The sequence below is a fragment of the Ailuropoda melanoleuca genome, chromosome 16, assembly GCF_002007445.2.
Source record: "Ailuropoda melanoleuca isolate Jingjing chromosome 16, ASM200744v2, whole genome shotgun sequence".
NCBI lineage: Eukaryota > Metazoa > Chordata > Mammalia > Carnivora > Ursidae > Ailuropoda > Ailuropoda melanoleuca.
In genome coordinates this window covers 23,632,895-23,657,493 of record NC_048233.1, presented here as the reverse complement: position 1 = coordinate 23,657,493, position 24,599 = coordinate 23,632,895, and the positions used below count along the sequence as shown (strand labels likewise).

The following is a 24,599-nucleotide window of genomic DNA, read 5'->3' as shown; positions in this document are numbered from 1 at the left end:
ACAGGTAAGACGGGAGATAAAAAAGTATAGACTCCATGAGGTTGTTGTGAGATTTACAAGAGTTAATACAAGTAAAGTGCTTAGCACCTGGCACCTTACAAACATTTGGATATTATAAATAAAATTACTACGATTATTTAAAAATCAGCCTATATTTCCTCACACTCTTTAACTCAATGCTTACTTCACTTTTCTTGAGAAGATCATCCATGACCTCCTCCTCATTGCCAAAAGTCAAGTCATTATCCTACTTGACTTCCCTCCTCAGCTTCAATACTGCTGGCTATCTCTGTTTTTGATACTTTTCCCCTTTGCTTTCAGGGAGGGCAATGCTCTCACTTTTTCTCTCTGGCTTCTCTTCCTACCCAGGCCAGCTGTTGTAGCTTCTCACTATTTGACTCTTACTCTACATTCTTACTCTTCTAGGACAAGCTTGTCTATTAATTGGTCTTCAACTATTACCACATGTGGCAAAGCAGAGTATAAAATTCAATATGCTTTTATCTTTGGGGGATAGTTATAAACCATAGATAGGTTAAATTTTAATTAAAATTAGAAAAAAAACTGTATGCATGCCACTTCCTCACATTTATTCCATAGGTAATATATCCCAACCTAGCCAAAAAACCATCTATATTACTACTAACCTACATCTACCACATGCTTGAGTATGTAAATATTTGCACACAGCATTCACTGGGCTATATCTTGTTTATGTATGTATGGGTGGGTGTCAAAACCTTAGCCTTACCTCAGTAATAGAAATCTTTAAATTTTTAGCCCTCATTTCTTCTCAGAAAACCATACCCAAGGTACACGTGGGTGGCTGAGTTAGTCCAGCGACTGACACTTAAGTCTCAACTCAGGCATGATCTCAGCGTCGTGAGATCCTAGTGCAGAGTCTGCTTGAGATTCTCTCTCCTCCTCTCCCTTTGTCCCTCCCCCTGCTCCTGTGTTTTCTCTCTCTTTCTAAAATAAATAAATAGATCTTAAAAAAAAAAAAACCTACACCTGAGATTCACTGAGTCCTTGGGCTATATGAAATTGATATATATATATGTATGTGTGTGTATATATATATGCACACACAAAAACACATAGTCACTAATCAGATACAGTGCACACAAATAGCATCACCACAAGCTTACTTTCCACATTTTGTTAAGACATCTATAATCGAATTAATGTGCCTGCTAACAGGCACACTTCTTTATTTTATTAAACAGAATACGCAAATAATAGTGTAACCTACCTAGATAGCTCAACAGCCTAGATGTGTTTCAATATCTGCAATTTACTTTTTGAGCCATTTCAGCATAAACCCTGTGATCTGCAACACTGTTTAGGTTAGGCAATAACTTTTGATAGTGGGAATGCACTGTCCATGATGGAACTGGTGGGTTCCAATCAGGAAGCCCAAACTCCAGAGGTGGTTACAAGAGACAAATGCTTTGGGGACACCACTTATTACCTAGTGGGTGGATTTTCTTTGCTGTAATCAGCAGCTTGTTAATTATAATTAGCCTGATGAATGTTAGAGACAGAATCACTTGGTGAAACTAAAGGATTCAAGTATGTGTGACTTGTTACAATGTTTTAGAGATACTTCCACCCTTAAGTAAACAAGCTGTAAGAATCTGTTGAAACCTTGAACCCCTCATGACAAGTAAAAGACCAAAAATCTCTCTTCTGCCATGCTGTTGTCTGCTTCTAGTAAGTGTTCCTTGAAAGGTGTATCAGAACACCAAAACAGAAAGATCTGAGCCTTCATCAAGCTTACAAACCAAACCGTATCAACAATTTAATGCTACCTGCCTGTGAATGTTTATCTAAACATTATCTGTATATGTAGTTTAATCAAAATGTGCTTTCATTACAATCTGGTAGTGAGGCCAGGTAATCCTAACCTGCTTCAAGTTTCTTTCATAGATACCATTAGCAACCTAATCCCCCAAATAAGACACCTAGAAGGTTGGGCAGGACCAAACTGACTGTGGAAGAATGGTGTAAATATCTATTATATTAGACAATGTAGTCTATGACTGCACTTTGAATGCACAACGTGAATAATGCTTAGCGTACTATTCTTACAGGTTTGCCGTAACAATCAGATGATTTAAAAGATGTGAAAATGATCTGAAAACTATAAGGCACCATAATCATGTGCAATATTATGACCACCTTTTTGACTATACTTTGAACTTAAAGAATGCTGGTCTTGTTGTCCTGCCTCTTTCCTGAATGTTAGTTTTATCTATGTGCCTGTGTTTTAAGGCCCTCATTTCATTGCTCCAGAACCCCTCTTCACCAAACAGATGTACACACACAGGTTTTTGTCTAAAGTCTAAAATACTTTCGACTGGAAATAAGATAAGCAATATTTATTATTTATTAACAATATCATTATTAATATAATCATATAGTACATACATAATTAACATAGCATTAAATAAGAAATAATAAGGATAGAAGTGAGGGAACACAGAGGTTTTCTGACTGCCAGTGTACATGCTCTTATTAGACAGGTGAGGTTGGCCAGTCGGACTTCCAGATACATAAGGGTATTATATTTAGGCCAGTGCCACTCATTTAGGAACTTAAAAATAACTTGATTTGACCTTAGAATTGAACAAAGTGTTCCAGATCACACTGTATCAGAAGCTCAGAAGCCTGTGCATATACAACTAGACTCTACTGTATGTTTTTTTTTTTTTTTAACAGAACATTAGAAGAGTTCCATCTTCATTTCTGAGATAGGTCTAAAACTTATTGTCATTACTATAATGCCATCAAATTATATTTACTCAGTGCTTATAAGCAAGTCCTTATTTTTGTTTGTGTTCTGTGCCTTTGTTGTCAGACTTTGTTGGCCTCCACACTCCCTTGAAGGCCAAAGGCCTAGGCTGAGGAGTTTAAGCCTGATTCTACTGACAACAGGGGGCCTAGGAGGAGTGTCTCAAGACCTAGTCTCAAGCCCTACTGTTAACTATGTGATCTTCCACTGTTACTCCTCGGGACTGCTCTTCTGAATATGGTACAACCTCCCAAGTCTCTCCCAGTGTCAATACCACCAGGTCTCTATCAGAATTTTATAGGTTTAGTATTTGATGTCAGTGGTCCTTAACTATAAAAAACAGTATTCTTGCCAATACTATAGCTGCCTTACAACCTAGATAGCTTCAATTATGACTTTTAAAAGGCCAACTCTGTTGTTCTTGGCAAAATCAAAGAGAATTATAAATCAAGAACCGCAATTTTTTTTTGTTTTAAAATATTTTAAGTCGTGCACTTAACTTTGTAAGTCATACTGGTTAAAATGATTCACAAAATTAGTATACACTTAACTTTGTTATCTTGCTGAATATCTGAAAAATGGAAAACAATTTTCCTGCTAAATGTATGAAATCAGGAATAAATATTCCAGGGGCGCCTGGGTGGCTCAGTCATTAAGCGTCTGCCTTCAGCTCAGGGCGTGATCCGGGTGTTCTGGGATCGAGTCCCACATCGGGCTCCTCTGCTGAGAGCCTGCTTCTTCCTCTCCCACTCCCCCCACTTGTGTTCCCTCTCTTGCTGGCTGTCTCTCTCTTTCAAATCAATAAATAAAATTTAAAAAAAAAAAAAGAATAAATACTCCAATGATTACGGTGGATTATTTCCAGAAAAAAAAATCAAAATGATTAGTTGAATGAGAGGCACCTGAGTGGCTCAGTAGGTTAAGTGTCTGCCTTCAGCTCAGGTCACGATCTCATGGGTCCTGGGTGGGAGTCCAACTAGTCGGTGGGTCATCGGGCTCCCTGTTTAGCGGGATGTCTGCTTCTCTCTCACCCTTTGCCCGCCTCCCCAACCCTATTCATGTCTCTCACGCATGTGTGTGTGTGCTCTTTCTCTTAAATAAAATCTTTTAAAAAATGATTAGTTGAATGAAAGAGAAAAAATGAATAAGATGATTATAGGCAAACTCCCATATAAGCCAGTTTCTCTTTGTGTAATGATTACAGATATAACTCACAATCTCAGCCATTTCAAAATACCCCACTCAAAACAAGGATGAATCCATGCAAACATCTTACCGATGCTGTAACAACACGACTGGCATACATTCACTGGTAGTCAGAATCACTCAAGTGGAAGGCTATGGCATAATGACTTCATGGAAGGAATCCTGAACCAAACAGGGTCATAAAGTCACTGTTTCTAATTTCATCTTGAACTCTGACTACTGAATGATCTTGGGCTATTCATTTAGGCTTTCTGAGCTGATTTCTCTAACTAGAAGCTGTCTGATCTGATTATTTCCAAAAACAAGAATCAAATTATATAATGGACACAAAAATAGTTGAAAAACTGAATAGTGTGCTGCAAAAAATCTAAAGTAAGGAGAACCAACACCAAGGGATTAGGCTGCTATGAAAACTTCCTGAAATTCTAGACCAAAATCACAATTTCCTTGATAATGTGTACAGAGCAAATGGGAGGGAGAACTGGAGACGATAGCAGCCTGAGTTGGAGAGGAAGACCAGCAGAAGACTTGTTCTTGAAAGCATATTGCCTTGGAATAAAGTTCAAATTCCTCAGTTTTTCAAGACCCCAACTCCTGGCCCCAGCCACATATTCAGCCCCATTTTTCTCTACTCCCAGCAATATACTCCAGATTGAGTGACTCTAGACACTGTGTTATCTTCCAACCATACTCTGCACATCCATGCCTCGGGGCTAGGCCCCACCACGGTCCTCCAGCTGAGGTGGCCTCTTCCCAGTTCCCTAATCACCTTGCCCCACCTTTACACCACTGTCCACCAGTCATATTTCTTTTGGTCTTTCAGACCTTGATTAGCGTACATGGTCTTCTAAATAGATTTCTCTGCTCCCCATAGTTCTAAGTAAAAAGTCCATCCTCTTTCCTTTTGCTATCATCTTTCTTTCCATAATAGGGCTTTTGAAAGTTAAAAATTTTGCTTTGCTAACTAGATTATAAGCTTCTTGAAAGACAGGGGCCATTTCCAATCCTCAAAATACCATCCACAGCAAGTATAGTTCCTTCTATATAACATGTGCTTCATAAATGTTCGTGAAGTGAATATAAACCAGATGATCTGAATACACTGTACTAGAAGACACTGAGCAGTACTCTAAGCCCCAGTTAATTCTAAAGCAATCTCAAAATTTCCTCCTAGTGTAAAATCTAAATAAACAGAAATCTTAATTCAGGACAGAAACAGAAAAACTGCGTTTCTCATAACCAATCATGCTATCAAAAGACCTAAAGAAACTTTAGGACAATGTGATATCCTTCCCCAAACCCCGGGGCAGGGATGGGCGGTGGTGATTTCCTAATGGCTCCTGCCATTCCCCCACTCCATTGTATATGTTTAACTTTAGAGATACCAAAACTATTTGTAGTTCTCCAACAGACCACATTCTCCCTTACGTATTGTTCCCAGGGGGTGTTTACCATTCTATCTATATGGAGTATCCTCCCAGAAAATGCCTTTCATTCTCAAATCTTAGCTCAAGAGCCAATTTTCCTCTTAAACCTTCCCTTATTTCTTCAGGCAGATTAAGGAACATCTTTCCTCAGAAACGCTCACTTCCAATCCCATACCAAGAACCCACATCTCCATCTTATCCATGATTACATTCCAAAAATGATTTCTTTAAATGCCTGGCCCAGATACAAACTCTCTGGAAGATAAGACTGGTTCTCTTTGTTTCTGTATATCCAGACTGTAGGCAACTCAACAGATACTGTGTGAATGGATCAAAGATGAGTAAAGGGACCGCCCAATATACCAACATCATGCATCTGCAAATAGCTAACCTACCAATATTGGGTTCAGAACCTAGTGCTCAGACAAACTCGGAGTGCATTCCCAAAAGTTTTCACTGCACCTGAGTATTACTCTCACAGAAACAATACCATCCATGAATACGGTTCCAAGCTGACCCACCAAGACCTATTCTATCTGAAGGATCTAAAATAGTTAGAACTGCTAGAGATTTTAGGAATCTCAGAGCTAGAAAACATAATATTAGTAAAAGTTTCCTGCCTGTTTTGTAGACCTTTGCGGGCTAGACTAAAATCTTAGATCTCCCTTTTAGTGTAAACACCCTTGGAAAAAGATATTCTAAGTTCCAAATCACAGCGGACTTCTAGAACACATTTTAAATCAGAAGCTTCCTTCAAAGAGTGTTCTCTTTGTAGATTAGACATGGTGTTTCTCACATGTCAGTGGGCTTTCCTCCTCCTTCCTTTTTCCTTCTGTTTTTACCTCCTCCATCCCCCAGTTGTATAATCAGGAAAAATCACCTTAATAGTAGCCCAAATAAAACATAATCTTCTGGAGGAAAAACTCACACACTATATTCACATATATGCTCCAACTCAGCTGGGCCCTCAACACTGCTGCACTCTCCCCGCATTCCCCCTTGCCCCCCTAGTTTCCTGAGCACACAGGGATTGCCTGCCCCAAAGCTTCTTTGCTTTATGCAAACTACCACCTCAAAGCCATGTGCTTTCACTTACAAATAATTCTCAGCTCTCACTTAATAAAGAAAATTAATGGCAACTGGACAGGAGCTCCCTTCCTGCACATCCATCCTCTCTAACTCTAATTTTTAAATGAAGTACTTCGCCATCTAGCAGACTCACAGACTCATTATCTCAAGTTCACGCCTAGGCCTAGTTTATAAAGAAGATATCATCACACCTAGTTGACCAATAGATGAGCAAATTGAGGATCAAAGAATTCAAGGGAGTGTCCACAGTCTGAGGACTACTAAATGACAAAACAGTCTGGTTCTCTTGATGCTGAGTTCACACTGCACTGCACCACGTGTGTTTCTGAACAGCCACAACTTATTTTCTCAATTCTCCTCCACATGTCCCATGGTCTGGCTGAACTGGGTAACTCAATATACCTAAGCACAAATAAACTTGACTTTGCATCTTTAAAAAAACAAATGTAGGGGCACCTGGGTGGCTCAGTTGGTTGGGTGTCTGCCTTCAGCTCAGGTCATGATCCCGGGGTCCTGGGATTGAGCCCTGTGTCGGGCTCCCTGCTCAGCGGGGAGCCTGCCTCTCTCTCTGCCCCTGCTTGTGTGTGCACTCATTCTCTCTCTCTCTCATAAATAAAATCTTTAAAATAAAAAATTAAAAAAATTAAAAGCAAACATAATCTTTTTCTGGTTATAAAATATATGCTCATTATAAAAAATTTTGGAAAACATAAAAAAGCAAGATGAAAAGTCATCCATAATAAATAATAATGAACAGTCTACAGAACTATACACAGTATGGGTGAATCATACATGTTAAGTGTGAGAAATTAAGACACAAAAAAGTACATGTTGGGGGCGCCTGGGTGGCACAGCGGTTAAGTGTCTGCCTTTGGCTCAGGGCGTGATCCCGGCGTTATGGGATCGAGCCCCACATCAGGCTCTTCTGCTATGAGCCTGCTTCTTCCTCTCCCACTCCCCCTGCTTGTGTTCCCTTTCTCGCTGGCTGTCTCTATCTCTGTCGAATAAATAAATAAAATCTTTAAAAAAAAAAAGTACATGTTGTATGATTCCATTTATATAAGGAACAAAAATGGTTAAAACTATGTAATGTCGCTGAAAATTAAGAGCACAAGGGGGCCTGAGGGAATGCTGACGATGTTCTATCTTTTAATCTGGGCACTTGTAGCATGGGTGTGTTCAGTGTGTGCAAATTCAATGAAGTGTGTATTTAGGATATGTACGTATGTACACACACACACACACACACACACATATATACATATAAAATACTTGAAGTCAGATGTAATGTTTATATTTTGGTGTGTTTTGTTCCTGGTGCTCTTCTTCCTCCTGGATGCCTGTTTAAAAAAAAAAATTGTGTATATATGTTTATATTCTGATATCTCACCTAACAAAAAAGCATATGCATTTACCCACATTACTCATAAATATTTTTAATGGCTACATAACAGTCTATTTGGAACCTGTGCCATCATTTAGTTAACCAGTACCATGCAATCAACCATTTAGATGTTTCCAATTATTATTATAAAGTTGCCTTAGTGGGACGCCTGGGTAGCTCAGTTGGTTAAGTGACAAGACTCTTGGTTTCAGCTCAGGTCATGATCTTGGGTCATGGAATCGAGCCCTGCATGGGGCTCCATGCTCAGCGTGGAGTCTGCTTGGGATTCCCTCTCTCTCCCTTTGCCTCTGCCTCTCCCCACTCACATAATCTCTCTTTCTCAAAATAAATAAAATCTTTTTTAAAAAATTGCCTTAGTGAATACTATTACCCTTTAAGTCATTTAGCCACTTTCTCCTCATACTCTGCTTAATATATTTATGTTATATGTAACATACTCTGCCATATGTAATTATGTATTTACTGCAACCTCAGTTCTCAATAATAAGCTTCCAGACTGCATCACCCCTCCACGTATCCTCTACAAAACCTTACTGTTGAACACGGTAAGTACTATTTGTTGAAGTGTTTTCAAAAGCCAAGTAAAATACCCATTCCTACCAACCCAAATTTCAGTATCACCTCAGTCATCCGTGTAACATGAATGTGTTAGTCGTCTACATTTTAAACTTTTTGTTTAGTCACACAACTAAATGCTCAGAGGCAGTTTGGCATGGTTCCCCTTGAGGGTAAATGCTAGCTAGAATAGTGACTTCATTCAACAACCAACAGTGCTGTGAGCCAAGAATCCAGGGAGAATCAGACAAGTTCCTGCCATCAAAGGGCTTATAGTTGGTGGATAATTATAGATCCCACTTTCAAGGAGACCCACAATCTAGCAGGAAATGTGGCATGAAACATCCTGACTTCCCTACCCCTGAGCTTTCAAATCACAACTGCCAAGATGCTGGTCCCAGGGCCAAACTCTGAAAACTCTGCCTTGGGTGGGTATCTTCATGTTCATTAGTCTGTAGATGAATGTGTTTGCTATATTTAAAATATGTTTTGAAGTATTTTACAAACATTATTAATCCTATCATTATCTGATCATGGAAGAGTACAGTATATATCTAATGTGCTAATAAAAAAGACACAAAATTATGATAGAAACAAAAGGAGTGCTAATAAACATAGTTGAGAGTGATGAAAAATATTTTTCTTTTTTCCTTTTACATATGGAATGAAGACTGGGAAGAACCCTAAAGAGCAAAAGACAAATGGGGCAGAGGGTGAAAAAGGTTAACCTATGCCAATTATAACCTAACAATAATAATCAGCCAGAACAGAGAAGAAAGATTTTTAGAAGTTTTTCCATTTTGAATGTACAACAGGATGATCAGCGCTGAAGATGGAAACTTGGCCAAATGTTAGTTCACAAGGCCAGGAAATTGTTCTGGAACAGAAAGGGTGAACACAGCCAACAGTGAGCCCACCGAGGCTCCTGTAATTCAAGAGATAAGGAGGGAATTTGGATTCCAAGGGCTACTAAGGCGCTCCCCAGGGCTCCAAAGAGACCATGAAGGAGCCATCTGCCTCAACAGATTTTTAATGCAGACAAAGCTGCTCTGCTTTAGAGAAAGATGCCCCACTGAACATCCAGCAGCAAGGGCATAACTGGTTATAAAGTTTCAAAGAACCAACTTATACTCCTTGAACTGCACTGGGGGACTGCAAGCTTAAAGTCTTCTTAGTCACTTTGAACCTGTGAACAAATGAGCTTAAGAGCCTCTCAGAAGCTCATCTGTTTGAAATAGAGAGCTTCTGAAATTACGATGCAAAGAGGCATGCATATGGTAGGTAAAGAAAGCAAGATGGACTTCTAAGGGAGTGAGCACCTCCTTCAGGAAAAGAGGATAGCCAGGTTGGGTTTTAAAGCTATAGAGTATGTGTAAGAGAGAGGTTGAGCCATTTTTTCATGTGATCAAATGACATATTTAGATGTTTCAGCATCAATGCATAAAACAGCTTACTAATTTAATCCTACTACAGGCTACCACAGAAGGATAGGTGAAGGAGAAGTGGAGTGTAGCCAAGCAGGGAGGCAGGACAGCCACCTGGCCAGTCCAGGACAGGGGACTAGTGCCAGATTTCACAGGCCTTGTATGCTATAACAAGGGTCTGAATTCAACCCTGCAGGCATTGACAGAGCTGAGTTTTTAGCAAGTCAGTGACACAGTAAGATTTCTGTATCCAAGCACTCATCTGCTGACATGTGGAAGATGGGTCTCAGGTGGAAAGAACAGTGAAGTGGCCAACAGTCTAAATGAGAGATGCTCAGTTAGAGTGATGTATGAAGGGGAAATGGGAAAAATTTCCTCAGCTGTCCGGAGGTAAAATCAGGAGAACTAGATAAATAAGTCAAGGTGAGGTGGCACAGGAAAGGCAAGATTAAGAACAAGCTGGATGATGGTGCTGCAAACCCAGGTGGGAAATATAGAAAGAAGTTAGGAGACATGTTGATCCTGAGGAACTGCTGCATGGTTCAGCAGAGAAGGGTCTAGAAGTCAGAGCACAGAACACTACAGGAACAGATTTGAAAGTCCATCACTACAAAGGCCAGAATAAAAACAATGAAAGTGGGTGAGACCACTCAAAACAAGAGTTCTCACATTCTTAGGATATGGACCCTTTCAAGAATCTGATGAAAATTCTCACCACTTCCTCCCCCTCAAAAAAATGTACATAAACAAACATTTTGGAAAAAACACCAGGCAGTTTACAGGCCCCCTGCTACCCACACAGGACCACAGGTTAAGAAATCCTAGGCCTGGGGACTAGGGGAGAGAGGAGACAAGAAGGCCTAAAGCAGCATTTCTCAACAAGGATGCTACTGTCAAATGACGCAGGACATGTCTTCACCATGCAGAATGCTGAGCATCCCGGCCCAGCCCCTGCCCACTGAACACAAGAAATACCCACAGCCTCATCTCTGTGACAGACAACAAAGGCTGCCACATATTTCCAAATACTACTACCCTGTTTGAGAACTCCTGGTCAAAAGGGAGAGAAGGAAGCAGCAAAGAACACTGAGCCAGAAAGATCAGAGATGGGAGGAAAAGCAGATCTATTCCCCAGCCAGTTAGTCATCCTCATTTCCAAAATACACTCATGATATGACCCTTTTCCCTACCTTTACCACGAGCACCTCAACTAAGCCATCCTTTGAGTGAATTGTTGCAATCATCTCCTAATTGGTCTTCCTACTTCTTTTCTTCTTTTTATTAAGTCATCATGCTGTATATTATGTTTCCAGGACGTATGTACCTTATAAGCACAAGTTTGTACCTTTTGACCCCCTTCACCCATTTCAACTACCCCCAACTCCCTGCCTCTGTATCTATGAGGTGTGTTTTATTTTGTTTTCAGATTGCACATGTATATGGGATCATACAGTATTTGTCTTTCTCTGTTTATTTCACTAAGCATAATGTTTTCAAGATCTGTCCACGTTGTCACAAATGGCAAGGTTTCCTTTCTTCTGGCTAAATCATATTCCATTGCATGTATATGCTACATTTTCTTTATCCATTCATTGACTGATGGACGCTCAGGTTGTTTCCATGTCTTGGCTTTCTGCTCCTATTCTTAAATCCTTTTGACAAGCCCCTTCCACATGGCAGCAAATGAGCCTTCTTAATTTTACTAATTGTATTTAATAAGCATTTTTATAATACTATCTGCCATGCTCTGTTTTTTTACAAATATTAGTTCATTTCATCCTCATAACAACACTGTGAGATGGCTATCATTCCTATTCCCGTTTTACCAATAAGGCACAGAGACATTACAGAACTACTACAAGGTCACAGAGCCAGTAAGTGTAGGGCTGGGATTTTAATTTAGGCAGCTGGCTCCACAGTTCACACTCTTGCCTACTACTCCATGCTTCTCTCCAACTCATTCATTCCTCTGTTCAAGATCTCAACTGTCTTCTCATTCAAGAGTAAAAAACCAAGATCCTTGTCATAGCCTGTAAGTGCCGGGTATATAGGCCCCACTATCTCCTCTACCTTGTCTCCTACTCCTACTGCCTCCTCCCTCTACTGCCAGCCTCACTGATCTGGCAGCTATGATATGGGCACAACTGTATGCACCTGTTTCAGTGCCTCTGTACTCACTCCCTCCTCTGTCTGGAGTACTTTTCCTCCAGATAGCTGCAGAGTTATTTCCTTCACTTCAGTAAGTTCTCTACTCAAATGTGCTCTCATGAGTAAGAACTTCTTGCCCATCTAATATCATATAACACCCCTACTCCCATCCCCACCATTTTCAATTTCTCCAACTTGTTATATTTTTTTTTCCCTCTGACTCATTTATCATCCTATAAAGCATGTAAAATTACTCATTCATTATTTAATTTCCTCCAATGGAGTGTACTTTCCATGAGGGCAGTTTTCTGTGTTTTGTTCTCTATTAACAGCTTCTTGCATGGAACGTCATGTAGTTCATTTCTGAATGAAGGAATGAACCAAAAAAAAAAGAGTGTTGACGAGGAAGCCAAGAAGTCTGAAGACAGGGGGGGATGGCTCAACAGTGTACACATATTACAAAAGCTTCTGTTATGTTAGAGGTAACAAGTTTCCATTAATTTTGGCAATTAAGAAATTGGTGCCTGTGGTAAGAAATGTATCCAAGAAATGGTACCCATCTGGAGAGTGAGTTGGTAGGTAATGTAGTAGGAGTATTAAGAACAGACAGCTCCTGTAAGAAGTTGGCTAAGAAAGGAAACAGCTAGGAGTAGCAATGTCAAGAGAGACTTGAGCATATTCTTTCCAGGCTGAAGGTAAGAAGAGAAGGGGAGAGGAGCCTGAAATTCAGTAGAGAGGAAGGATTACTAATGGAGAATGGCCTAGCAGATAGCCAACTCCAAACTGTGAGGGATGAGGAAGATCATCCATGTTAACCAGTAAATGCTCTTCTCCCACACTTGGATATCTACACCGACCACGTTCTCTTCTGAGACCATCAGCCTAGACAGACTGCAGCGTCTGCCCTCCAAAGGGCACTGGGGCCTCTTCAGACTCCTAGTTCAGACAGGAGGAGGATACACAGCTTACTGGAGTTGAATAAGGGGAAAGGCACTAACTTCACTGAGACACTTCATATACATTCATTTCCATATGTGGATATCTATAAACATCACTTTTATTCCAAAACAGCCCTGAGTGATGAATTAGTAACCCCATTTAAAGGAAACTTGAGCAGGGGTGAGCGGTATAACTACTCCAAGGCTACCCAGGTCCAGCCAGGCTTTTAACTGAAGTGGGCACCCTTTCCAATATATACCACATATCATTACTCAATAACAGGAGAAGACACAGATCATCAAAACTAGAAAAATTAAAATGGAAGGTGTGATCTAGGTTGGGAGATTTTTCAAAGAGAGAAAACAGAAACAATTTTCACTAACAGTAAAGATAATTAAAATTTAAAGGGGTAAGTTATCCATGTCCCCCCCCCAAACCAGACTTTATTATTATAATACATAGCAAATTACAAAAAGAGAAAGGGAGAAGAAAGAAATGTTTGAGTGGAAAAGGTTTACTTAAAGGCTACCGTAAGGAACCTAGAAATTTTATTAAACATGACAAAAACACATTCGTTGCCAAGTATAGGATAAAAGAGATAAAACAGAGAACTCATTTCCCACAAAGATGCAAAAGCAATTCAGTAGAGAAAGAAAAGTCTTTTTAACAATTAGATTTCCATATGCAGAAAACGAACTTTAATCCAAAACTTACTCAGTATAAAATATTAACTCAACAGGCCAAACACCTTAACAGACACCTTGCCAAAGATACAGATACGGCAAATAAGCATATGAAAAGATGCCCCACATCACATGTCATCAGGGAAATAGAAGCTAAAACTACGAGACATCACTACACACCTATTAGAATGGTCAAAATACAAAACACTGACAACACCAAATGCTGATAAAGATGTGAAGAAACAGGAACTCTCATTCACTGCTGGTGGGAATGTAAAATGGTACTCTTTGGAAAAATCCTTCGGAAGACAGTGTGGCGATTTCTTATAAAACTAAATAAACATATTTTTACCATATGACCCTGCAATTGTGCTCCTCTGTATTTATCCAAAGGAGTTGAAAACTTATGTCCACACTGAAATCTGCACATGGATGCTCACTGCAGCTTTATTCATAATTGCCAAAACTTGGAAGCAGACATGTCCTTTAGTAGGTGAATGGATAAACAGACTTTGGTATATCCAGATAATGGAATATTATTCAGGGCAAAAATGGGCTATCAAGCTATGAAAAGACATGGAGGAAACATAAATGCATATTAGCAAGTAAAAAAATCAATCTGAAAAGGCTACATACCATATGATTCCAACTCTATGACATTCGGGAAAAGCCAAAACTACAGAGATAGCAAAAACATTAGTGATTGCCTGGGATTAGTTGAGAGGGAGGGATGAATAGGAAGAACACAGAGGATTTTTTAGGGCAGTGCAACTACTCTGTGATGCCATAATGATGGATAGGTGTCATTATACATTTGCCTAAACATACAGTACTTAGAACACCAAGAGTGAACCCTAATGTAAACCGTGGACTTTGGGTGATGATGATGTGTCAGTGTAGGTTCAACTCAACAAATGTACCATTCTGGTGGGGAATGTTGATAATGGAGGAGGGGATACAGGTGTGGGGACAGGGAGTATATGGGAAATCTCTGTACCTTCCACTCAGTTTTGCTGCGAACCTAAAATTACTCTAAAAAATAAAGTCTATTTTAAAAAGATAACTTAAAATAGATCACAGACTTCAACGTAAAACCTAACGCTGTAAAACTTCTAGAAGAAAACCAGAAAATTTCTATAAGAAAAACTTTGTGACCTTAGCTTAGGCAAAGGTTTTCTTAAAAAGGACACCAAAAGCACAATGTAGAAGAGATGAAAATCATAAGCTGGACTTTATCAAAATTAAAAACCTCTTATCTTCAAAGTCACTGTGAAAATGAAAGGACAAGCCACAAGCTGGAAGAAAATCTTTACAAAGCATATATCTGATGAAGGACTTTTCCAAACTATATTAAGAACTCTCAAAATTCAATAATAAGAAAACACCGATCCAACAAAAATGTGAGCAAAAGACTTGAACAGACCACCAAAGAAGATATAAAGATAGCAAAAAATACATCAAAAGATGCTCAACACCACTGTTCATTAGGGAAATGAAAATTAAAATAAAAATGAAATATCACTAATGACTAAAATTAAAAAGACTAATAAAAAATGAAAAAAAAAAAAGACTAATCATACTAAGTGTTGGCAAGATTGTGAAGGAATTAGCCTGCTTATAAACTGCTGGTAGGAGAGTAAAATGATATAATCACTTTGGAAACAGTTCGGCAGTTTCTGAAAAAGCTAAACATATGTCTACCATGATCCTGCCATTCTACTCCTAGGTTCTTACCCAAGTCTAATGAAGGCATATGTCCATACAAGGATGATATACAGATGTTCACAGCAGCTTTTAATAGACAAAAATTAGAAACAACCCAAATGTCCATCAACGGGTACATACATACATAAATTGTTGTATATCCATACAATGGAACACTACTCAGCAGTGAGAAGAAATGAACTATTGCTCCATATTTCAACATGAATACATCTCCAAATAATTATTCTGAGTGAAAGAAGCCGGACCAAAAAAGACTATATATATCCTACAAGATTCCATTCATTTAAATTCTGGAAAATGCAAACTACTCTGCAGAGACAGAAGCAAAGCTTCTGGGGGGAGGGGATGATGAACAGGCAAGGGATTGCAAATGCGAATGGAGAAACTTGGGGAGGGTGATGTATATATTCACTATCTTGGTTGTGGTGATGATTTCATATTTATATATGTAGGTCAGAAGTTTATCCAATTGTACACTTAAATGTGTGCAGTTCATTGCATGTTGGTAGTTGTTTACCTCAGTTTTCCTCAGTAGAGATATTTTTAAAAAAAGAAATAGAAAAGAAGGAAATCATTATATACAAAAAGAAAAATATAGTACAATTAAACTATTTTAGGTTTCTTGACATCTAATGGCATCAAGTATTAGAACTTGCTTCAGAAATGACCAAATTTTACATTAAACACCGCAAGTTATTTCCAACCTATCTTTCAATAGAATTTCTATGTAGGGTTCCAGAGATCATAAACCTATTCAAATATTTTAAGCAAAAATTAGAGTGACATTTTACTTTTCTGTCCAGTACCCATCCATTAAGAGAACTCTTAATTTTTTCAATGTATGTGCTTCTTTCTGATGAATAATTTAATTTTAAGTGATTTTCCAATAATAAAATTACTATAATTAAAGATAAACATGATTTAGCCAGGGGCCAATGACAGTTAACAAATGACAAAATGTATCATCCACATGAATAAAACCTGGTAGAAAATTATTACTACTTTCCTCTTGTTACAACCTGTACTCATATCTGACTTCTTATCAAAACAAAGAGTTAAAACACATGCTACTGAGTAAGAAAATATTTTTCTTGATGCATAAAACTTGGACAGCACTGGAGTTAATTGTAATGAGCTTCGGGATATATTTGAATGTGGCAAAAAAAAAAAACACTGCCAAAAATAAGACTTCTAAATCCTATAGCAAGGCTGTGAAATAAATAGGTAATAGATATTATTGGTGCTATAAAGCCCCAGGCAACTTGTTCAAGGACACCCAAAATAACGAAGTAAGCATGTATACATGTGGGGAAAAAATAACCGGGGTTTTTAAACAATAACTGTTTTCTCCTCCATAGTGGTAGCTACTCACGGTGCAAATGTCCTAGAGCACAAGACCTACCTCAAAGACAAATCAAAAGGCATGCTCCTCTCTGGCCTCACTTCCAATATTTTTATACAAGTAAAATCAGGTCTAAATAAATAAAAAGCTAAGGTAATGGGTTGGGCTAGAGAGGGCTTCTCTATCTTGCCATGCCTTCCCAACCAGAAAATAAAGGGTAGGTAAATGGGGGAACAAGAACAATTTCCTTGAGTAAAGCAAATGTATGAAAAGCTGAAGGTTCCTTTTTATGATTTTGATCAGGTGAACTACTCATTCTTCTTTTGTGAAAGCATTGAGTCCAGAGCTTAGCACATAACAGAGACTTAAAAATGCTTTTTTTAATCTTCCCTGCTCTCCCAACCCAAGGGCATCCTTTTGCTGACAAAAACTCAGAGTCCAGATCACTTATGAGGCATAACACTCAGGAGAAACCCAGAGGTTAAGTGCAAACAAATAAATCATGAAAGAACTAGAATCAACTCCTAAATTCTCTGCATATCTTATGACCTGCAAAATACAAAACTAGAAAGGAACTGGAATTATACTCTAAGGGTAAAAGGGAAAATTCGAAGAGGAAACTCAAGTCCTATGAAACAAGTCAAAAGAAAATGTGGGTGATTATGTAAGAATTAGAGGCTAGAAATAAGAACATAAGTACTTTAGAGCTATAGTGCATCAAACTAATAATTTGTAAAGAGGACCACATGACAAAAATACCCAAACAAAGCTTTAAGCCTTCCTTGGCCTTGGAAAGTCATGAGACTTTTTTGGCTAAAAGAAGGAATGCTTTAGTGAGAGAAGGAAAAAGAATTTCCAGACCTCTAGGTGGCTCCAATTTTTAAACAACTACTCTGCTACCATAACTAAATGTTCAAATGATATCTAGTTATTTATGTAAGTCACATGAACACTGGACAGTACTAAACATCCTTAGTACTATAACTCTCATTTCTCTACTAGTTTTCTCTACCTTCCTTTGAAGTGTGGAACTGAGTGATCAACAGCTGCTGACTAATGTATTATCATATGACGTGTAAAATAATATGACATAGTAAGATTTTTTTCTTTCAGTAATCCTGTGCTGCTGGGAAAAAAAAGCATAATTACTTTAATGATGTACTTAGAAAAAGGATTATCTACAAAAGAAAATCACAAGGGTAACACTAATTAAAAGGTGCCTCAATTTATTACTCTGAATTTTCTACAGAGCCCAAATGCATTAATTTTACCTGGTATCTGCAAAGGCTGTTTCATATTATACATAACACCAGCAAGGAAGAAAAACAGGAGAGTGCCAGTCTGGCTTTTCTGTTATGAAAAGCAGATTGAACAGTGATAAAGAAGGCAATCAAGATACAAATACAAAGCTAATGTTATTATCTTATTCATTATAATAGCCATTTATTAAGCACATACTAAATGTACTAGGCACTGAGTACAGACTAGCGAATAAACCAGGAATTATTTCTGCCCTAGAGCGCAAGAGAGAAATATTAAGTAGTTAAATAATACATAATTATATGTTACAACAAACATTAAAAAGGAAAGATGATTGTGCTATGAGGGACAAAATAAAGGAATTCTAAGTTACATGATGATAAGGGTGATAAGACATTTATAAAGAGGATATTTGAATTTGTACCCAAGGATGACAAATTACTCAAGGAGATGGTCCTAAAATAGAGACCAATAGCATGAGCAAGAGCCCTGAAGTGTGTCTGCTGGAGAACTGGACAATGTGGCTGGCAAAGGATGAAGATGGAGAGGCAGTGGCCAAATCATGCAGGACCTTATAGGCATGTTGAAGACTTTGTATTTTATCTGGAGAAATAAATGTGTCCCGTAAGAGCTTTGAAGACTTTAAACATCAAGAGACCTTTCTTCTTTTTAGACTGCTGGTGGGAAAAGGGACTAGAAGGGGTACAGCGTATGTGCAGAAGGCGAAGGGGAAAGATAATGGTGGCTTCAAGAAGAATGGAAGCATAGTGGAGGCTGAATATCAGACAGATTTGAAAGAGGTTTTCCCATAAAAGTAGATAAGGATTTTGTGACAAACTGTTGTGGGGGGTGGTGGTGGAAGGGGTGAAAGAACAGAAGAGAGAATGAAGGATAAACTCCAGCCTTCTGGCTTGAGCCACTTGTTGGATGGATGAGATGAAAAACAGAGGAGGAACTGTTTGAGAGGTTGGATAAAAAATTATTATAAAAAAAAAAGAAAGAAAGGTTGAAACCAAGAGCTCAGTTCTGGAGAAGTGTGAGATAATGCCATTTATTGGCTACGATGTACCAGGCACCGTATTAATATTCTACTTGTCACAGCATCCCTTTTAGTAGCAGTATCCCCATTTTACAGAAAGCAAACTGTAGATCATAATGCTGAAGGAGCATGATGAACTCATTCAGTTCAAAGTGACGAAGTCACATTTGCAACCCAAGTCTGATTGGCTGGCTGTGGGGTAAGCATTCTTTCTACTATACACAGTTAGAAACTATTTCTACACTTTGCATTTTTGAAATCTATTTAGGGTTGGAGCAAGGTAGCACCCAAGAAGAGTAAGCAGGTGATACATCACTTTTTAAATCCAAATTTAGGGATTTATGGTGCATTATGTTTTCCTATACCACTCCCAACCCCACTCCACTTTTATCTGCAGAGTTTTGCAATGTTTCGAACACTAGCAAGATATCTAGGACCTTAATGTTTTACAATAAAGGAGCAAAGCCACTATGCCAGGAATGAACCATAATGAAAAAAGCAGCAATACCCAGCAGCAAACAATATTCTTACTCTCAAGCCATACATACATCAACATAAGATAGATCAACTGAGCAAGAAATTCTGAAACTATTTCTCAAAAATGGCAAAGGCATTCAAGTAAAAAATTAATGCAAGTCACCCAGTACAGAAGGCTACAAAAGCTAAGAAATGAGATTCCCATTAAAAAATCAAAACCTTAAAAGAACAGAACGTTAGGCAAAAAGAAATGATACCACAACTGTGTAGAATTTAATATCTGCAATTCCCAAATACCTCAACCAAATGCCAAATTCAGTAAATACGCACGCTAAGAACAACCTAAACATTCTCCCTTCTTTTAAAAAGCTTTTCCCTGCAGCACAATGACACTTTAGCAAACTGAAATGCCTTCTATCTGCAGAGTCTCATGATTTTCTCCCTCTCTGGGCTGATGTCCCCCTCAGCTACTGAAGCCCAGAAATTAGGCTTGATTAATGAACCTAGAAAGAACTCAATGTATTACTAACAACTGTGTCTATTACTGAAAGTACCAGCTTGAGGCTCCTAAAAGGGGAGAAAATGAGGAAGGGGAAGATTTTTGAAAGGTTTTATCACCTACATTACAAATTATATTTTGGTGGGTCCGATCCTTCAACAGAATAATCAAATTACATTCAGTCTTCTTAAAGTGGGGTATGGTTATATGTAATTTTCATGGTTTGGGGAGAGTTTGCCATGGAGATAAATAAAAAGTAGCATTAATATGCCCACTAAAAGATAAACACTCACACAAACCACCCTCCAAAATGATAGTACTACTGTGTCCTTCCTCCTGATTCTTGTGTCCACTTGGCACCTATCCCTGCAGAGATCTAGCTGGCATTCACTACTGCCTCACGCAGGCAAAGGACGGGATGCTGAAAATCCATTAAGAAAGCTTCCCGTTTTCTATTCCTTCATAACAGGATGGCCAACTCCTGGCAACCCAAAGATGAAAGACTTTAAAAAAAAAAAAGAGGGGGGGCTACCTGATGCCTTCTACCAGAAGGAGTGGTTAATCCAACCAACCGGCAGAAAAGCAGAGATCTATACATATTTAAAGGTCCTTTCTGGTGACCCAACAGATCTAATGAGGAATTGCTGAGCCACATCATACTGGAAAATCCGTAAATGTTCCTCCTCGCTGTAACCAGGCTGGAAGAATTTTTTTAAATACAAGGCTTTGATGTCCTGACACAGCCCTGATGGGTTTAAGTCAGCGAGGAAATGTGCCCTGCATCTATTTCCCTTCTAAATCCCTAAAGATGAGGGGCAACACTGACCCGTAATTACACTCAACGCTTGCGCTGCTCAAGATGCCATTTGATGCTGAAAAAGTAGTGGTTTAGCAACACCAGGCGGCTCTACGATGCTAAAAAACAACGCAACACTCGATTACGAGAACCCAGGTACTGGTCTTGTAAGCTCCAGTGCCGCACATTCAAAGCTCACATTCCTTCAGGGTGAAGCTTATTAAGCTATCAGCGATGTACCTTCCCAAAGTTTCTAGTCTGCAAAACGGAATTACTTTGAAAGTCCCCTCTTTTGGACTCCCCTCCCCAGACGGGTTGGCGGAAAGGGGAAACAGGGACGGAGGATGATGGTTAAGCGTTCAAACAAAATTTTAAAACCTAAAAACCAATCGTGTTTTCATAGGAGAAAGTAAGCGTTCACCAAACCGCCACCCGGCAAGCAAGCATCCGATTTCCATTTGGAGAGAAAAATATTGAAGAAGCCATACATATGCTTCCCTGACCAACAAAAGTGGCCTCTAAACTCCCCTGCCAAGGACACTGGGAGGAAACCGAGAAGCAGGGCACAAGCCTGTACTTCTCAATCAGGCGCGTGTGTGCGGCGGGCAGAACGCGCAAAGGCGAGCACAACAGGGAAAAAGGTGAACGGGAGGAACAGGGAGCCCGCGGCCGGAGGGCAGAACCGGCGAAGAAACCCAAGGTGTAGACAGGGGCGAGGGGGCGGGGAAGAGGGAGCCGGGAGGTTCCAGGAGGAGGAGGGAGGGGTCCCAGACGCTGCCCAGAAATCGCGGCCGAGTAAAGTTAATACTTACTCAGTTTCGCAACTGCGCCGCCCCCGCAGGCCGCCCGGCCGAGGCGGCCGGGGCGCTGGGGACGCGGCGGCGTCCGAAGCTCGGCCCGCCCAGCGCTTNNAAGTGTCCCGGGTGCCTCTGGGCTGCGGGCCGGGCTGAGGGGCCGGGCCTGGGCTTGGGCGGCCCAGCGGCTCCGCCCCTTCGCCGGGCCTCGGGCAGAGCGCGCGAGAGGAGCGGCGCGGAGGCGCCCCCCTCGGCCGGGCGCTCGGGTTACAGCCGCGGCTCCCCGGCTCCCCCGCCCGCGCCTCGCCGGTTTGCCGGCGCCGGGAGAGACATTGTAACGGAACTGGGACGCCAGCGCTGCATTGTGGGAGCTTTTAAAGCGGCGGGGAACGCGGCCTGGCCGCTCGGGCCCACCGGGCCAAGCTCACCCCGGCGCCGTAAGCACGGCCCCGCCGCCGCTCGGCCCACCACACGCCCCAGACCGCCGAGGCCTGTGGGCCGGAAAGCCCGAAATGGTGAGGTGACCGGTGCCTACTGACTCTCACAGGAGCAGTCTTCCATAGCCCGGGGTGAGACTTGTAAAACTGCCCTCTACGGTCGTCCCGAAAAGTAGACGGCTTTTTCTGCAGACGCTTACAAAAGAGAAAGAGAGACAGAGAGAGAAAGAAAAGAAAAGAAAAGAAAGAAAGAAAAGCCCTTCCATCCCCCAAGAACTGGGTTTGAATTGCTTTTCATCTGGAGTGGCAGTGATTCAGCGACCCCCTTCTCAGCAGCAGGCAGTGACAGAGACAGGAGACGAAAAACACAGCGAATGAATCAGACGTGAGTAACCAAGTTTAGAAAGAGCTGGGCTCAGTTTCAGAAAACTGCCCTCCCCCTCCCCCCCTTAAATACAGCAAACAGTCTAGGAAGAAAACCAGTGCTTTCATCTGGAAATGCAGATATGTATGTTGTTCTTCCTATTCCACTTTTTTTTTTTTTTTTTTTTAATGGCACGCAATTACTTTAGCCACTGGACAAAGTTCGGTCTTTGGTACAGGCTTGTACTCATACATGCCCACAACTCAGCAACAGCTATTAATTTGGAGGGAGATGGAGTGAAGATAATGGATGAGATACAAGAAAACATTCCAATTATAAAATGCCCCTTTTAATTCTCCAGACACGGTTGTTTGTTTGTTTTTTTTAATCCAAACAGGGATATTAAATTCGAAGCACAACTTTTTACAGCTCATCTTACTGAGGGCCTGATTTATTTTGTTTTGAGTTTGTGTTTGTAGGCCTTTTGTTTCTTTCTTCCTCTTGTTTTTTGACCTTTAGTTACTGCACAGCTCATTAGTTCCTTCAAGTTCGAGGTGAACTGAGGAGAGAGAGCGATAGTAAGACTCAAATTTGGCTGATTAATGTTTGAAGGCTTTGAGGACAAGAAAGTTCTCTATGATTCAAATGCAAAACCTGAGGGAATTTTATTTAAGGTGATTCTGTAGGGCATGGTTCCTCTTCTCAGGGGACTTTTCCAGCCTTAATGTTAACATTTCCTAAGCGTTCATTCCCTTGTCAGCCTTTCACTCCGCTGAACAACATCAGTCACCCGCCTAATTGCCAAATCTAATGGAAAAATTTAATCCCCATTTTGTCATGCCCTTTGTGGCATATGCCAATTTTGACCTCCCCCTTCCTCCTTAGAACTTTCCTCCCTTTTTTGTTGTTGCTGTTGTTGTTGATAGTCATCCTTCTTTTGTGGAGGTCTTGAAACAGGGGTGAGTGATAGCTGGCAGGAGTGTGCTATTGTTAAACTAAGATCCAGGATCTTACCGAAGGACATATCCTTCAACTTTCTGAGGAGGCAATGGAAGTATAAGAAGCTTCATCCAGTTTCTGTTGGTCACCAGCAGGGTCTTGACCTCAATTTTATCAGAGGTCCAGAGGTGAACAGTGGACTGACTCATGACAGCCAGCTTTGTGTGACTAGCATTTAAATCAGGATGAAATTTACTATGATAGTATAACCATGACCTCTGTTTAGGATAAGCAGTTACTAGGATCCAGGTACCTGGTGAGGTATCCCCGACTCCAAACCAGAGTCTGTCTTACTGATGGCTGACAAAGTCAGTGAATTTACCTCTGTCCAGTCCTGAATAAACCCAAAAATATCTCTTCTCTACCTCAACCCCATGTGGTTAATGCAGTCTTTCTTCAGTGTGTAGTGCAATTTGTTTTAAGCTTTCTTAGCTGTAATCACATCTCTGTTAAGCCTTCCTGAGATCACACCAAATGTCCTTGACAGGATTTGTAAACAACCCTTATTTCTGGTTTCTAATTATATTCCCAGAAGTAACCTAACTAGAATCAGTGAGTATGCATGCATTTCAAGCCCTGTGACATAATCGGATTTGATTTTCAGCTAAACAGTTGGAGAGGGTAGATTCAGAATAGAGGAGAATCCCAAGAGAGAGACTTAGGTGGAGAGCTGTGGGAATGAGGGGGTGGAGGGAGAGCATCTAGAGATATATCACTATGTGTTATTACTTTCCCATTCCTAACTGTAAAAAAGTTACCACAAATTTGGTGGCTAAAACCAAGAGTGTGTTATCTTACAGTTCTGGAGGTCAGAAATTATAAAATCAAGGTGTGTGCTATGTCCCATCTGGAGTCTCAAGGGGAGAATCCATTTCTTTGCTTTTTCTAGCTTCTATGCTACCTGCTTTCCTTGGCTTGTGGCCTCTCCCTCCATCTTTAAGTAGAGTATACCATCTTCAAATCTCTCTCTTCTTGTGGTCTCTGCTTCATGGTTAGGGGGTATCTTTTTCTCTAAGGTGGGCAAAGAAAATAGGAATTGATGTAGATATATTTCTAGCCGTATATGTTACAAACTGAATTGAATTGGATTACTTGTGGGAAGAGATGACATTGTTTTAATTACTAGTCATATCATCATAGGGATAACTTATTTGACTGTAAGATTGCTGAAGTGGTGTGCCGTTAGTCCAGCTAAAC

The 24,599-nt window shown here is 40.1% G+C and overlaps 1 protein-coding gene and 1 pseudogene across 2 annotated transcripts in view; one reads left to right on the top strand and one right to left on the bottom strand.

Moving 5' to 3' along the window:
• RASSF8 (Ras association domain family member 8) overlaps positions 1–21,718 on the bottom strand; it is a 126,134-nt gene extending 104,416 nt beyond the window's left edge. Inside the window, exon 1 of one of the 2 annotated variants that reach the window (XM_034646203.1) lies at positions 21,621–21,718. The gene's annotated coding sequence lies outside the window, so the exon portion shown is untranslated. The remainder of the gene's footprint in view (positions 1–21,620) is intronic. The other variant, XM_034646205.1, reaches the window with a different exon arrangement.
• Positions 21,719–21,739: 21 nt separating this feature from the next.
• The window catches only part of LOC105242151, a 237,538-nt pseudogene continuing 234,678 nt past the window's right edge, over positions 21,740–24,599 (top strand).